The sequence below is a fragment of the Orcinus orca genome, chromosome 3, assembly GCF_937001465.1.
Source record: "Orcinus orca chromosome 3, mOrcOrc1.1, whole genome shotgun sequence".
Classification (NCBI taxonomy): Eukaryota; Metazoa; Chordata; class Mammalia; order Artiodactyla; family Delphinidae; genus Orcinus; species Orcinus orca.
In genome coordinates, this window is record NC_064561.1 from 80,710,018 (window position 1) to 80,727,817 (window position 17,800).

Below are 17,800 nucleotides of genomic sequence, written 5' to 3' on the forward strand. Positions count from 1 at the left end.
GGCAGGTTTGGGGAGGTGATTAGGCCTTGGTGGGGAGCCCTCATGAGTGAGATTAGTGCCTTTATAAAAGAGACCCCAGAGAGCTCCCTACCCCTTTCTCAGTGTGAGGACACAGGGAAAAGACTTCTGACGTGAAGCAGGAAGCAGGCTCTCACCAGATACCAAATCTGCCGGTGCCTTGATCTTGGTCTTCTCAGCCTCCAGAACTGTGGGAAATAAATTTCTCTTGTTTCTAACTCACCCAATCAATGGAATTCTGTTAGAGCAGCCTGAACAGACTAAGATGGCAAGGGTAAAATTTTTCTCTTTAGATCAGTTTCTGAGGAACCCTTTCTGGGGTAGTTGTAAACTTTGTGGGTTGTAGTACTGGCCAGTTGCCTGAGGTCGCTGCGTCTCCATGCGTCTGAGTCAGGTGGGTCCACTCTCTCACTTTCACATGTGGGCAAGCTTTCCCAAATACACACACATTATCCGGCAGCCGTTCTCAAAGTGGGATCCTGGGCCACCTGAGGCTCCCTAAGACCTTTTGGGGAGGATGTAGGAAGTCAAATCTATTTGCATAATAATAAGACATTCTTTGACTTTTTCCTTCTCATTTTTGCACTAGTGTACCATTGAGTTTTCTGAAGGCTGCGTGTTAGGAGATATGGTAACAGTGTCAATGCAGAAGTAATGAGACTCCAGCTGCCTTCAATTAAACAAGACATTAACAAGATGTGCAGATTTGGTCCCTATCTCATATTTAAGAAAAATAGTTATTTTTCTTAAAAACATTATGTTAACATATGAGTTTATTATTATTTAATTAATTTTTCATTTTGGTTCCAATGTCTAACATAGTAAATATCAATAGATAAAACCCACATAAACAAAAACTCTTTTGAGGTCCTCAATAATTTTTAAGGGACTTCCCTGGTGGCGCAGTGGTTAAGAATCCGCCTGCAAATGCAGGGGACACAGGTTCGATCCCTGGTCTGGGAAGATCCCACATGCCACGGAGCAACTAAGCCCATGTGCCACAACCACTGAGCCTGCACTCTAGATCCTGCGAGCCACAACTACTGAGCCTGTGAGCCACAACTACTGAAGCCCGCATGCCTAGAGCCCGTGCTCTGCAACAAGAGAAGCCACTGCAATGAGAAGCCTGCACTGCAACGATGAATAGCCCCCACTTGCCGCAACTAGGGAAAAGCCCACGTGCAGCAACAAAGACCAAATGCAGCCAAAAAATATATATAATAATAAACTAAAAAATAAAATAAATTTTAAAATAAAATTAAAAAATAATTTTTAAGAATGTAAAGGGTTCCAAAAGACAAACAGTTTGAGAAGCACCATTTAATAGTATAACTGACCTGAAGTCAGAAACCACAGAGGACTTAATACCTGAACATAATTATTGTTAGAAATAATTTAGCAATGAGCTTCAAGCAATGTTTTGTTTTGTTCATGGAAAATACAGACCAGTAGAGAATGGGCACACATTCCTGCAGCTGAAACTCGCCCAAATTAATTAATAAATTAATTCAGTGGGACAAATTTATATGTCAGTACATGGGACTCTGCCATAGAATAAAAAGCATATGATGTGGCTTCACTCTGACAAGTACTGGGAAACACTAACCTATCTTTTGTCTTGTTTTTCACAGCTACAATCATTAGACTAGACTGTCATCTATGTAATGCTTGTGTGCAGGAAATTACAATGGTGGAATGGTCAGGTTATAGCCTAATACAGCCAGTGACGTGTGAACAATTAAAGGCCTGATGATTCCACCAATTACATCAAACCAAAGGAGAATTATCATTTTTATAGGTGTTGGTTTCCTTTTTTTAAATGATACAGTTTAGGGAGATGACACAGTTCATATGTGTATTTAGATACATGAATTTTTGTCATTTTCATTATGGAAATCGTCAAATAAAACAAAAGTAAAAAGTGTAGCACATTAAACCCCAGGTGCCCATGCTTGGTTTCAACAATTACTAATGTTCTACCAATATTTTTTCATCTATCCCATCACCTTTCTGCCCCTCGTTTTAGCTGCAGTATTTAAAACAAATCCCAGACATTATTTCACTCACAAATAATTCAACATGAATTGATAAAAAAGACTCTTAAAATTATACCCAATTGTCAATAATTTCTTGGTATAATCTAATATCCAGTCCATGTACAACTTGCCCTGACTGTCTCAAAACTATTCATTTGCACTGGTCTTTTTTTTATCTCCCTCAAGATTGAAATAAGTTCCACTGATTTTATCTCTTAAGTCTCTTTCAATCTCTCTTTTTTTTTTGACAAACTTAGGTAATATATGAATATTTTAATTTCATAATAAAGAGGCACAAGAAAAAGATAAGGATGCCAAACCTACTTTTAATTTTCTGGCCATGCCACAGGGCATGTAGGATCTTAGTTCCCCGACCAGGCATCGAACCTGTGCCCCTTTGCATGGGAAGTGTGGAATCTTAACCACTGGACCACCAGGGAAGTCCGATGCCAAACCTATTTTAAAATGTAATGGTTTCAAATTAGATGTAGCTAAGAATCTCTGTCTAAAATTAGACAGGGAGATAAAATATGGCATTTTTCATTTAAAATAGAGTTGTAAATTACTTTCTCAAGTCACGATTACTTTGCTTATTTCTCTTTCCTCCGCTGTCACCTGAAGGAGGATGCGTGCACTAAAGGAACATAAGGACCCTCTTGGATGAGATGGGAGGATTAGGAGGTCAAACAGATGTCAGAGTCATCAATTTAAAAAGAGTGCTGCCGGGCTTCCCTGGTGGCGCAGTGGTTGAGAGTCCACCTGCCGATGCAGGGGACACGGGTTTGTGTCCCTGTCCGGGAAGATCCCACATGCCGCGGAGCGGCTGGGCCCGTGAGCCACGGCCGCTGAGCCTGCACGTCCGGAACCTGTGCTCCGCAACAGGAGAGGCCACAACAGTGAGAGGCCCGCATACCGCAAAAAAATAAATAAATAAAATAAAAATAAATAAATAAAAAATAAAAAGAGTGCTGCCAGCCTCCAAAGACAGTTTCAGTGGGGGACTTGCAGTGCTAGCCTCCTATAATTTCAGAGTAGAGTACTGGCTCCTTGCTTGCCCCACCCAAGCTATTCTATCTAGTTATTTTGGAAGAAATTCAAATATACTTTACCCCAATCCTGTCGTCAAGGCTCAGGAACCCATGGTTCTGCTGCTGGCAATATTGGTGGGAACTGGCACAAGCTGCTGGGAGCTGCTTTCCCAAGACTCCATCCCTCCCAGAGGGCAGCCCTAGGCCAACGACTGGCTGAGGCAGGGGTGCAAAGTCCTGGTTTCCTTGCTTCGGTTTGGGACAATGAGTAAGGACCATCCGGCTCCAGAGTTCACCCCAAGACTGTAGGACGGGCAGAGATCCCCGCTGCAACTGCATTGTGGGTCAATGTCCCCCTTGCCGGTGTAACTCTTGAGCTCACTCCCCAATAAACCTTCTCTGCTCATTGTTGTCTATGTCTGTTTCCAAAAAACTTGATCTAAAACAGCTGGTTAAAAAAGTAACTTTCTTCCCACCTTTATTGTCCAGCCCCCCAGTTGCTTTCCAGGAGCAATCATATTTATCAGTTTGCCATATATACGTGCAGAGATATTCCATGCCGTTATAAACATACATGTGTACATTCTGTCCCCCTCGTATTTTTGAAAACCTATGGTAGCTTACTACACAAACCATTCTTCACTTTGCTCTTTTCTTTTAATTGTATATTTATCTCTTAATAATATGTTTTGCAAAGCTGCCTTATTATTTTTAATGGATGTTTACAATGGATATATCACAGTTTATTTAACCATTACTCTATTATTATTATATATGTAAGTTGTGTTGAATCTTTTAAAATTACGTACCATGTTGTAATTCATAACCTCGTGTGTGTATATTTTCAGAAATATGTGACTACACCTCTATCATGCCTAGCTAGAAGTCAGATTGCTTAGTCGGAGTATATGCATTTAAAAAATTGACAGATGTTGCCAAATTGTCCTCCATAGAAGCTGATATACGAGAACGCTTATTTGCTTATACACTAACCAATATCTTGAGTTATTAACCTTTTTGATCTTTATCAATCTTATAGGGAAGAAGTTATCTAATTATAGCTTTAAATGAGTGACATTGAGTGTCTTATGCTTAAAAGGCATTTTTTTCCATGAACTATCTGTTCATATCCATTGTCCATTTTTCCTTTGGGGTTGTTATTGTTGTTTCTTATATACTTGTAGGAGTTCTTTATATATTAGGAAACCTAGGATTATAATATGAGCTACAAATATTGTTTCATGGTTTGTCATTTTTATGTAGACTTTGCTTTTGGTAGTTTTTGCCATACTAACTTTTAAAACGTAATTTAATTTGTCAGTCAACTATGGTTTTTGGAATTTGTGTTATAAGAGTACTAGGAAAAAAAGGTTTTGAGATAAAATTCAGGGTGTGCTAGAAAGGAACATTCTAATTAAAACTTTGGATAAGACCAGAACTACCTTAAATTATCACTGATAAACTAAGAAAAATCTTGATCTGCCCTCCATCTTACTCTAAAATTTGTTCCTTTCGTAGTTTATTCCATATCGATAATGCCAACTTCCTTCTACTTACTCAGGGATAATGTTGGAATTATCCTTGGTTCTCTCTTTCTCTCACGTCCCATATTCAAACCATCAGCAGTTCTTATCAGCTCTATTTTAAAAATACCTCTAGAATCTGACCTCCTTTCAAACCCTTCACCACCACCCTAGTCCAAGCCACCATCTTAGCTTATCATAGATGCTCCTAAGTGGTTTTTCTGCTTCTACCCTGGCCTATCAGTTTAGATCAGGGAACTCCTCTGCTCAGTGCCCAGCAAAGTCTCTGCATTTGACTTAGGGTAAAAGTCAAAGTCTTCATAATAACTTACGGTCCACTGAGACCCTCACCCTCATCTACCACACGCTTCCGGGCTCACTCCGCTCTCCTTGCTACCTATTACTAGAACACCAAAAGTTCCTGCCTCAAGGCCTCTGCCTGTCTTGTGTCTATCTTTAGAATGCTTTTTTCCCTCAGTAGCCACGAGTTCCTACCCTTTAAGTATTTTGTTCAAATGTCACTTTCTCAGAAAGACCCTCTGTGATCACCATCATTTAAAATTTCTCCCCCCAACCCAGCTACTTCTGGTACTTCCCATCGCCCCCCCAACTCCACTTTTCTCTATAGCTCACATTTCACATGACATTTTAAGCATGTTGCTTATTTATTTGTTTAATGTCTTCATTTCCTACCCCTGCTTCCCCCATTTGAGCTTCATGAGTGCATAAATTTACTCCCGTTGTTGTGTTCAGTTTTTTTATCCCTAGCCCTAGAACAATACCTGACGCATAACTATGAGAGAATGGATCTTGGATTGTACCTGAAGAACTTCATTTTCTAATTCAGTTCCACAAAAGTGTACGGAAAACTAGCTATGTAAATGGCTCTGCACTTGGAGTAGTGGAGGTTGTGAAGGAAAACAAAACCAGCTCCTACTCACATGGAGAAAGTTTCAAAGGAGAACTGAGGCATAATATGAAAAACGGTGCATATGTAAGAAAGTTTCAGCTTTTCCGGGTAGTTACGTTAGAGTTGGATGTGTGAAATAGGTACTAGGAAATTAAGGCTGGAAAATGCAAATTTGAGCTTAATTTTAAGAGATGCCGGGCTGAGGTTACCCATAATTATATATACAACAGGAAACCACTGAGACAGATTGAGCAGAAATTAACATGATGGGAATCGGGTTTCAAATGCTTAGTCTGCTAGCATGTCTAAGATGCATTGGGGCTGGAAATGCAGTTTAGAATTTAATATTACAGTGTCAGTGAGAGGGCCTGAAGTAAGTGAGAGTAGCCCTAGAAAGGAATGAAAAACCTTGTGTATGTTGAATAAACATAAATTGGCAAATGATTAGCTATAGAAGGTAAAAGGCGGTCACGGGGTGGGGACTGACGGTGCTCAGATTTTAAGTCTGGGTGGTCCTTACAGCATGTCCGAGACACCTTATGGATCCTTCAATATGTCCTCTCGTGGTCTGATGTATTTGTATGTAAGGAGACATCAGACTTGTCCACAGATCCTCAGCAGTGAAAGCCAGCAATGCCTTAGCTCTCAGTGCTTAAGGAAATAGCCATCCTCTTTACACTAATATTAGAAGTGCAAGGACAGCCCAACACTGGGAGCCAGGCTTGTGGCGGAGCTGAACAGAGCCAGATGCTTGGTGAAGCGGCTGAGGAGATCATCTGCCTTTTCTGTCCCTTGAGGTACTTTACCAGATATCACTGCTGGAGCTGCGTCTTACCCCTAGAAGTTGACAAAAATGTGCATGGCCATTCAGGGAGATATAATCCAACAACCTACATTAAATGCAGCAGCTCTTTCAACCTCTGAGAATTGCTCATCATCCTCACGTGTGAGGAAATCAGCATATTCTACAGTGGGTAAGACGCAAGGCAGCCCAGAAAAAGGTCAGAGAAAGCCCCAGATATTTTCCAATCCCTTCCTTATCTACAGTTGGCCCAGGCTCCTTATGCAAACACCAAGAGATTAGTTAAATGCTCTGTCCAGTACAAACAAAACAAAACTATGTGGTTCAGAGACACAGAATGTCAGAAGACTTGATATTTACTAAGGAAACAGATTTATCTGTAGTAGCTTCCAGAACTTTTTCTTTAATAATTTTGTGCCTTCTAAATCAGTGGTCCCGGGACTTCCCTGGTGGAGCAGTGGTTAAGAATCCACCCGCCAATGCAGGGGACACGGGTTTGAGCCCTGGTCCGGGAAGATCCCACATGCCATGGAGCAACTAAGCCTGTGTGCCACAACTACTGAGTCTGCGCTCTAGAGCCCACGAGCCACAACTACTGAAGCCCGTGTGCTTAGAGCCTGTGCTCTGCAACAAGAGAAGCCACTGCAATGAGAAGCCTGCACACCGCAATGAAGGGTAGCCCCCGCTCTCTGCAACTAGAGAAAGCCCATGTGCAGCAATGAAGACCCAACGCAGCCAGAAGTAAAATAAATAAATTTTTAAAAAATTTTTTAAAAATTAAAATAAATAAATTTTAAAAAATAAATTTAAAAAAAATTTTTTTTAATTTAAATAAATAAATAAATAAATCAGTGGTCCCCAACCTTTTTGGCACCAGGGACCAGTTTCGTGGAAGACAATTTTTCCACGGATGGGGGTTGGGGGGCAGATGGTTCAGGTGGTAATGCCAGTGATGGAGAGGGATGGGGAGCGGCAGATGAAGCTTTACTTGCTCGCCTGCCGCTCACCTCCTGCTGTGTGTGCAGCCCAGTGCCTAACAGGCTGCGGACTGGTACCGGTCCGCCCCCCGGGGGTTGGGGACCCCTGTTCTAAATGACTTCTTTATGTTTGTTAATTAAAAAATAATAATAACCGAAACCAGTAAACAATGTTTTATTGGAACACAGCCACGCCTATTTGTTTATAAAGGAAACAAAACTTCAATCAGCTTACGGTTTACTGTTGGATTCATTGTCAGTGTGGGCTATGTGTCACTGACATGGTCATGGCCCAGTGCCCTGGAGTGTTTCCTTGGCATTGCCAAACAGCCATTTCCCACTGGACTCACTTGGCCCTATTTCCTACTTCTGATACAAATCATCCCCAATTACTGCCTCAATTGAATGGAGTATTTGAGCTGTTCGAGACAATTTGACTATACCTAGAGCCAAAAGCAAAGAACCCAGTGTCTTTGACTCACCTCCAAATTTTGAAGTCCAATAATAAAAGATAACTCTGTGATGAAAGGATTTATTATAGGTTAAGTTTAGTGCAATATATAATGCACTAAAGTTCGGTGCTCCCACTTCTCCCAGGCTATAAAGAGCTGTTGCTGTACATTCTTTGAAGAGATTTATTTTAATACTATACAGAGAAGCAAGGACTACAAGAGCTAGAAAGGACCTTAGAGGTCATATTGTCCTCATTCACATTGCATTTTATTTGCATTTTACAGTTGATGAAACTGAGGCTCAGAGAGGTAAGGTTATATTTTCCAGACTCTATAACAGGCTGGTAGAGGAGCCAGAGCTGGAATCCAGTTCTTCTGACTCAGTGGTTTTAAACTTTACTATGTTTACTATAGGATAGTTAAATGATACTATTTAACAACATAACCTTCAAGTACAATAATTCATAAATTTCAGAAGAAATGTATCAGAGAATCTGTATCAGAAGGGGCCTTCAGAAGCATCCAGTCCCACTTCATAGTATGTCAGGAATCCCGTTAGTGTTCACAGGTAGAGGATATTAGAGTAATGCAGCTGCTGTAACAAAAGAACCCACAGTCATTTAACAATACATGTGTTCCTGATTGGTGGCAGCTTCCACATGGTGACTCAGGAACCCAGGCTCCTTTTATCTTGTGGCCTCCTCTTGCCAGGGTTTTCATGCCCTTTGCATGCAGGAGGAGGAAGGGGAAAGAACAAATGGAGAAAGCTTCTCAATCTTGGCCTTGAGAGAATTCACCTCAATAGTTCTCAGCGAGAACTATTCACATGTCCCCATCTAGTTGCAAGAGAAGCTGGGAAATGTAGTCATGGCTAGACAGATGTCTCTGTACACTGTGGAAGGAAGAGTCATCTCTGACTTAGGCACCTCCCTTCAGCCAAATGCAAGCCCCTGGGGCAGAGCGCAGGTGTGAGCCATTAGCAGCCAACACTGGCACACCAGCCTGTAAGGGGGATTTAGGAAGGCACCAGCTGCATCTGCTACAGTCTACACTTTGTACCACTCAGAGCCACTTGTTTTTCATGGTAATGTCACTCCATCTGGTCGCAGGTCCTCCAACATTCTGGTTGGTGCAATTTCTGGTATTTATAAGAGAAGGGTTACTGGAACAAATTACAACTCTGACTGTTGCAGGTGGTCCTCAGGGTATGATAATACCACCATGAATTGTTGTTCTTTCCCAGCATGAAGGGTGTCTGATATAGCTAGCTGGCTTTCTCAAGAGGTTGGGCTGTCTGGGGGACTCGGCATTGCTCTTCGTTACTGGTGGTTGGATATGCAGCAGCAGCAGTAGCTAGATCAGCTTTGTGGAGCAAGAGCCCATGCTGGTGAACTCATGCATAACCCACATCGATGCCTGTTCTGTTCATAAGCCAACTGTGAAAGGACTGGTGGGGCTGAGGATAGAAGCTGGCTGACGTCTGCTGGGTGGCTCTTCCTGTGCCTTGGTTGGCTAGTGCCTCACCTGCAGCCGACACTCCCTGGTGGACATTAACCAGGGCTTCTTGCTCCCTCCCACTGATCCACTCACAAGTTCTCTCCACACTTGCTCTATGATTTTCCAGTCTTGCTCTTTCCCAGCCACTGACTGACCAGCCAGGCCATTTGCTAGTGCCCATGAATCTGTGAATAACTTTTCTGGGGGCCCGTTTTCTCTCCACACAAAGTAGATAACCAGGAGAACCATCTGAAACTCTACCCACTGAGATAATTTTCCTCCACCACCGTCTTTCAGCACGAGTGGGCTGTAGCGTATGAGTAGTCTATTTTCAACGTGTATTCATATACCAAGAAGAAGCCTTTCCCCCCTCTATCAGCTGGTCCTAGGAAAACTTTAAGAGGCTACAGCTATGAGCTGAAGGAAAAGTGTTTATGTAAGAGCAATGAAAGTAGTAGCTGTTCTGATCTACTTGTTTGCACAGCTTTATTATGCTTTGGGGATCTGCTTGAGCCCAGTTTCAGATATACCGTTTCCAGCTTATGATGGATGTTGCTGGTGTACCCAATCTTATGACTTGGTAGGTCTGACCAAACCCAGCTTGTGGCGAGCAACTCTAGTTTCGTAGTCATTTGATGTCTCGTAATCAGATAGTCTCTTCCAGGTCCCAATAGTGTGTCAGAAGCTGTTTTGTGAATGGTGTATAGTTCTCTCCTACAAGTAACAAGGCCTTGCCCAAGAACCCTAGACATCTGCCCTGCAATTCTCATATTTGGGCTTCCCAAGTATTTCACACAGCATCTTTATCTACCAGAGATACATCGAGTACCCTAGAATCTTTGGGGTCATGTGGCCCAAGAGGCAGTGTTTCTTATACCATAACCTAGATCCACTACAGAGCCCTTTTCTACTCTGAGTCCCACTTAAACTGGTAAACTTCCTCATCACCCACTAAATAGCTTGGAGCAGTGTTCCCAAATGTCATAAATACTGTCTCCAAAATGCCTACCATGCTCTGTGCTTTTCTCTTGGTGGCAGGAGTCACAAGGTGCAGTGACTTGTCCTTTACCAGAGGAGAGATGTCCTAGGATGTACCAGAACACTGTAACCTTAGAAACCTTGCCAATGTGGTAGTCTCCTTTATTTTTTTTAGGATTATTTTTCCACCTTCTGAAGTGTACTTCAGCATCCCAGAGCACTTGCCATTTCCTCTTATCAGGTTCACTTAACATCATGCTATCAATATAGTTGACCAACGTAAAATTCTGTGGAATGTCCACATGATCCAGATCCCTTTGGACTACATTATGACAGAGAGTAGGAGAGTTAAAGTAGCCCTAAGGCAAAGTTGTGACTGTATATACTATTATCCATTCCTTGTGAATGCAAACTTTTACTGATTCACCTTTCTGATGGGTATAGAAAAGGATATAGATGTCAGTTAGGGCTTTACACCACATACCAAAGTCTATGTTAATCTATTCTAATAAAGGTACCACATTCAATGAAGTGGCGTCAGTTGGGGTTATTTGGTTGAGTTTCAGGTAGTCCATGTCATCTGCCACAATTAATTTGGTTTTTGAAGAGGTCAAGCTATTGAATCAAATGGGGATATATGGGAACCATTGTCTCCGTATCCCTGAAGTCCTTAATGATGGTACTAATGTTTACCATTCCACCTAGGATATAATATTATTTTTACATTATTGCTGTTTGTTGGTTTTCATTTTTAACTTTTTGTTTTGAAATAACTACAGACTCCCAAGAAGTGGCAAAAATAGTCCAAGCATTCCTGTGTACCAAGCTTTCCCCTGTTTTCCTGATACATGTTAAATACCAGAGCCATTGCACAATTTAATGCAGCTTCTTCTACCTATATTTTGTCCTAGTCCTCTGCAGGTGAAAATCTTAGCAACTGCACCCCTACAGCAAGTCAAGCACTAACAATAGTTCACTCACTACCAATGACAGGGTTCTCATTGCCATCTAGTGGATGAGTTATCCAACGCCAAATCTAGATCCAGTTGGCTTCCTAGGACCACTTCTCTCACCAGCTGTCTTTCTTGTGAACAGAACCTAAGATAGGAATTCCTGCTTAAATGATCTTAAAGAGAAACCTATTAGGTGAAAAAAGTAGGGGACAGCAGGGGATGAAGTTCAGCAAAGATATGGCTTTAGGAAGAGTCTAGTCTCAGCCTGATCCCATGGGAAGCCCTGAATCGTGAATTGCACCACAGAAGTTGTGCCACCCAGAGGTGAGGAGGCTGCTACATCCTTTCATCACTTAGCCTTCGTCCACCGCCCTCCCCTGGGTGGGGGAGGTAACTTACCGCCATTATCTCTGGGACCACTGCCAGGTGAGGAGGCTCCTGCCGGCCAAGAGCAATTCCCCATAAAAGGACAAAGGCCTGAGTCATGAGCAGCCAATACCCACAGCATCTGGGGGATGAATGCACAGCCTGTGAAGAGCCTATGGGCAGGGCTCCCAACAGCATCTGCTATCCCTCCCTGAGGAGAAGATACCGTTTAAAAACTGAATGATGGGGCTTCCCTGGTGGTGTAGTGGTTAAGAATCTGCCTGCCAATGCCCTGGTCCGGGAAGATCCCACATGCCGCGGAGCAGCTAAGCCCATGTGCCACAACTACTGAGCCTGCGTTCTAGAGCCTGTGAGCCACGACTACTGAGCCCACGACCCACAACTACTGAGCCCACGCGCCTAGAGCCTGTGCCCCGCAACAAGAGAAGCCACCGCAATGAGAAGCCCATGCACCGCAACCAAGAGTAGCCCCCGCTCTCCGCAACTAGGGAGAAGCCCATGCGCAGCAACGAAGACCCAACGCAGCCAAAAATAAATAAATGTATTTAAAAAAACAAACAAAACTGAACGATGAGAAGGAGGCAGCCACGGGAAAATCTTGGGAGGAACACTGCAGGTAGTTCTGAGATGGGGACTAACTTAGCATGAAGGAAGGCCATTGCCAGGGGAATGGGGTGAAGGAGGAGAGGAAGGGAGAAACTGAGCTTGTGAATCTGACAGAGCAGCATGACACAGGCAGCAGCTGGCTTTTACTCTACCACTTCCTCAAGACACTGTACATCTTCAAAGCATGTTAATGTTGTTTTTGCACTGAGAAAATTTGAGTTGGTGGCATGATTAGAAATGTTATTCCTTACTACTTAGTCATAAAAAAGAATGAAATGCCATTTTCAGCAATATGGATGGACCTAGAGATTATCATACTAAGCAGTCAGGAAAAGAAAGACAAATACCATATGATATCACTTATACATGGAATCTAAAGTATGACACAAATGAACTTATTTACAAAACAGGAACAGACTCACAGACATAGTGAACAGACTTGTGGTTGCCAAGGAGGAGCGGGGAGGGAGTGGGATGGATTGGGAACTTGGGGTTAGCAGATGCAAACTATTGTATAGAGGATGGATAAACAACAAGGCCCTACTGTATAACACAGGGAACTGTATTCAATATCCTGTGATAAACCATAATGCAAAAGAATATGAAAAAGGATGTGTATATATGTATAACTGAATCACTTTGCTGTATAGCAGAAATTAACACAACATTGTAAATCAACTATACTTCAATAAAATAAAATTTTTTAAAAATGTCATTTCAGCTTTTGTTAAAAATATACAGCCCCACATCAGCTCATAGCTCATTCCGAATGTATCAGATCTCAGATATGAATGTATGAGCTCTTAGATATTACTGCTTTCTTGAATTTTTATAAGTTAACAAAGCAGGTCCAATCTTGACCTCGGGTGCCTTATTTATTCCTTCCTAATTAGGCTATACTGAAATGAACTACCTTTGAAAGGGAAAACAGATTAGTTACACTAAATGGCTTTCTTAAAATACTTCACGATAAAAAAAACACTGCACCTCTTGCTACTTCTATACCACACATTGATTTTTCCCCCTCTGCATTATCATCTGTCTTTCTAGTAGAAAGTGTTTTATACCTTTTCTTGGAGGTTAAAATGGCTCTAATAGGTAATTCCCTGGCTGTCCAGTGGTTAGGACTCTGTGCTTTCACTGCCGAGGGTCGGGGTTCAATCCCTGGTCAGGGAACTAAGATCCCACAAGCAGCCTCAGCAAAAAAAAAAAAAAAAAAAAAAAAGGCTCTATAGTGCCTTACTGACCTCATTTATAAAGGTAACTTACCAAGTGCAACTAAACTCCTCTCCAGGATAGGTTGACCTTATTTCCATGTGCTCAAGCCTTGCTTGTGTGCTTCATTCACCCCAATATAAACTGTCTCGAGGGAGCCCTCTGTTCCCCATCCACATATCTTTGATCCTAATCGGGGCTTCTCACCTGGGTTTATTTTCAAACAAGTTTATTCATCGCTTAATCTCCAATCCATCCTTTGAAGTGTTGCCAGATTAATTTTTCTCAAACTCTGTCATGATCATTAACATAACTCTCTATATAGTAATCTCTTTCGATCACTAATTTGGGGATTGAAAGTCCTCGATAAGCTGGATCCCTTTTCCTAAGATTACCTTCTTTTATTTCCCACCAGGAAACTTTTCTCTGCCCAGGATATCCTCACCATTCTGGAAATGCAGTGGCTTTTCCCTTCCTCATCTCCTCTATTTATGCTTTTCCCATGTGTAGAAAGTCCTTTCTAGCTCTCATTGGCTCACATCGTACCCGTCGCTCAGATCTGCATCCTCCTGGAAACCACCGTGACTTCGTTGACTCTCTAAAGCTTAGCTCTCTTCTGGAAGGTAGCGTCAGTCGAGGACTGATCTTCTAGTAATCACTTAGGATAAAATGCACCTGCGATTGCTTGAGAAAACTGTAATGCAAACATGACTTTTGTCTTGCAATACCTGGATGACAATGAACCTTGCTGTACCTGCAAAGTATTCTCTTAAATCTCCAGAAAGACCAAAGGATGAACAAGTTACGTTTCCTGATCAAATTAAAAACAGAGTTGTCACAGCTCATTGTTGGGGGAATTAAGTCTGTCTGCCCTGTTCGACTCCCACTGAGAGAGGACTCTTGGAAATTAGTGTTCTCTGTCCCTTGGACTTCATGTGCCTTTTTCCTTTGCTGATTTTGCTCTGTATCTGTAACGGAGGAGAACCCTAGGGGGCCCTTCCAGAACAGAACCCGCCCACCCCGACATGTCCCCTGCCTTCCTCTTGTCTGTAGAAAAACTTTAGCCTCTTAGGCCTTCCCCAAATTCTAAAGGGTAAATTTAACCAGAGAAGTGAGAAAATGCAGAAAGAAAGGAAAAGAGTCAAGCAAGAAAAAACAATAATATTTTAGCCATTAAACCAAGGGCAAGGGCTATAGATAATATTCTGAGCCATGTCTTTGAGCTGTTTTGCAGAGCCTGAAACCTCCACCAGGTGGAAGAAGTTAACTGTGTGCTGCCCACAAGCATGTAGACCCCAGACTTGTTGGAACCAGAATGTTGATGATGTTGACTCCCTGTTACCTCACCATGAAACAATCAGAAGAATGTCAGCAAACTGATCACACACCCCACGACCCTGGCCCTCACCCTGTCTTTAAAAACCTTTCCCTGAAAGCCTTCAAGGAGTTTGGGACTTTTAAACACCAGCTGCCTGAACTCTTTGGTTGGCCTGCAGTAAACGCTGCACTTTCCTTCACCACAACCCAGTGTCAGTAGATTGGCCAGCAAGTGGATCCAAGTTTGATCTGGCAACATATCCATTTGTTGTAATAAATCATAGCCATGAGTATGACTACATGCTGAGTCTTGCGTGTCCTCCTAGTGAATTATTGAAACTGGAAGTGGTCTTGGGGACCTCTAACACAAAAGGCAAATGAGCTTCAATGAGTGAATGAATAAACAAATTGTGGGGACTTCCCTGGTGGTGCAGTTGTTAAGAATCCACCTGCCAACGCAGGGGACACAGGTTCGATCCCTGGTCCAGGAAGATCCCACATGCCGCGGAGCAACTAAGCCTGTGTGTCACAACTATTGAACCTGCGCTCTAGAGCCTGTGAGCCACAACTACTGAGCCCGTGAGCCACAACTACTGAAGCCCACGTGCCTAGAGCCCGTGCTCCGCAACAAGAGAAGCCACCGCAATGAGAAGCCCGCTCACCTCAACCAAGAGTAACCCCCGCTCACCGCAACTAGAGAAAGCCCCTGCGCAGCAACGAAAACCCAATGCAGCCAATAAATAAATAAATAAATAAACAAATAAATTGTGGTACATTCATACAATGAAATACTATTCAGCAATAAAAAGGAACAGCCTGAATTGATGAAATAGCAGCAGCACCAAAGCGGCTTATAGGTGGTGAAAACCATTTACCTGTGATCCAAATTCTTTAATCTGTATCAGCTACATGGGCTGTGGCTTTGATTACCTTTGGACAAACTATAATGTTTAAGGAAGTTCTATATATGCTTCTTGCATAGCAGCACTTTCTAGACATGTTGACAGTACTTAGAGTGTGGTCCACACATAAGCCTCACCTGGAAGCTTGTTAAAAATGCAAATCTGGGGGCCCCATCTCAGAACCGTAAGAAATGTGGTTCAAGGAGGAGAGTAGCTCTTCACGGGCAATGAAAGAGGAGACAGCTCTTAAAGATACTACCATCTACCTAGAAGGAACAGGTATGATTGAATGGCTTTGTGGGGAAGGGGAAAGGGGAGCAGACGGGATCTAATGTGATTTCTGAGACCCAGACCACCCAGAACATAGGACGTTATTAGGTGATGGTATTTACCAATGTTAGATAACTTGTACAAATAGTTAAGTCAGGAGAAAACAGTAGGCCTGAAAAGAAGAGTGGGGAAGATGAGGAGCTCATCTGATGCATGTGAGGCTCCTGGTGAGACAATTATTTGAAAGATGCAGCTTGGAACAGAAATTCTAGCCTAGCCCCTAAAAGAAATTAGAGATATGAATTTTTGGGTTTTTTTCTTAGTGGTGATATTTGAAGCAAAGATGGTTGATGAAAAGCGTTCCTCTTCCCATTTGAGGGGATTTCCTATTTCCTGCTATTCCTATATTCTTCCTCTCGGGAAAAAGCTACTTTGCAACTGAGTTAGCCATGGTATGGCTAAAATTTAACTCCCAACCCAATCCATATGTCTATCCACAGGCCTAATAAGAATCTAAACATCATTATTTAGTGTTACGCTAAGCGCTTTTCTGTTCCCTAACAGACTATTTACAGCTCTATGAATGAGCTATCTGTAGCCTCCTTTTCCAGATGACAAACTGAGAGAGAGGAATATGGTGCGTGGAGCTGCTTGAAGCCACACCGTTAGTAGTGAAGTCAGAATTCAAAGCCAGGTCAGGCTAACTGAAGTCCATGCTCTTGGAAGTGCTTTACTGATGGCTTTTAATTTGTCCCTAGAAAAGATATGTTTTCCTGTTGAAATGTGTTCTCCCTTGTTTTCTCTTTTTTAGTTTTCAAATTTTTACATATCAGATGAAATTGCTCTGTGGCTCAGTAAAATGCAAGGCACTGATGACGGTACGCAAAGGGTTTAAGCTCCCCTTCGTTGATAAAATGCTCTCTTTGAAAATTTTGTTAGTTTCAGAGGCACTGAAGAATTTTTACCTTTTTAAAAAAGCGCAAACCAACAAAACATTTTAAAAAAAGAAAAAAAAAGAAAGCAAGCTTTGTCTTTTTTTGAGTGACGCAGCAGAGACCTCTTCTGGTCAAGAAGGAGAAGTCTTAGGCAGAGAACCAACTTGGAAAAGGTTAAGGTGGAGAGAACTGGTACAGGAGAAAATAGGATATGAGATAGGTTTCATAGAAGAGTTGATAGTTATGTTGGATATAAAACTCTGACAGCGGAACAGAGAGGAGTGCTTTCCACACATGTGGAGAAAAATACATGTTTGCTGTAATTTACAAAGATACGAGGATGTAATTAAGAATCATTTATAACTCCACGATCCAAAACTAATATTGTAAACATTTTGATGCACTGGCTTCCAGCATTGTTTTCTGGTCATATGCATTCTTTTTATTCACACTGGGTACACCTTGACTTTTCATCTAGTGTTCTATCACACACATTTTGCCACATTCTCCTTTTTTTCATTTTAACAGTTTTTAATGAAAGTTATATAGAAGATTACTTTATTCTTGCATCTTCTCAATTGTTTCTTTCTTATGTCTGCCCTTTTCCTTTCCTACCTGGAGAGATTTGACTTTACGTTCAAGGATCTTTTTTGTGGTCTTTGTCCAGTTTTAGTCTAGTGACAAGCACCTTGCTGGGGTGAATGCCCACATGGACAGTGCCATTAGCCTCCTCTCGCCGCACTCAGTCAGTATAGGTGACATAGTTCTTCCCGTAAGCCTGGGCTACATTGCCAATTTGCTGCCCTTTGCAGTGCCCTCGCGTAATCTGAACTTCCTCATCCTTTTGGATACGCATGGATCGAATACTGTACTTCTGTCTCAGCTCTTTGGAAAGAGGGGGAAGACATAATCTTCCTGTGAATGTGGGAGGTACATTGATGTGCCTTTTCTGGTTCTTGCTTTGATCAGAAGCCAGAAAGGGATTGAACTTCAT

At 42.2% G+C, this 17,800-nt stretch overlaps 1 pseudogene; it reads right to left on the minus strand.

Moving 5' to 3' along the window:
* Window positions 1-17,364: 17,364 nt before the first annotated feature.
* On the minus strand, window positions 17,365-17,800 carry LOC101280164 (60S ribosomal protein L26-like; annotated as a pseudogene).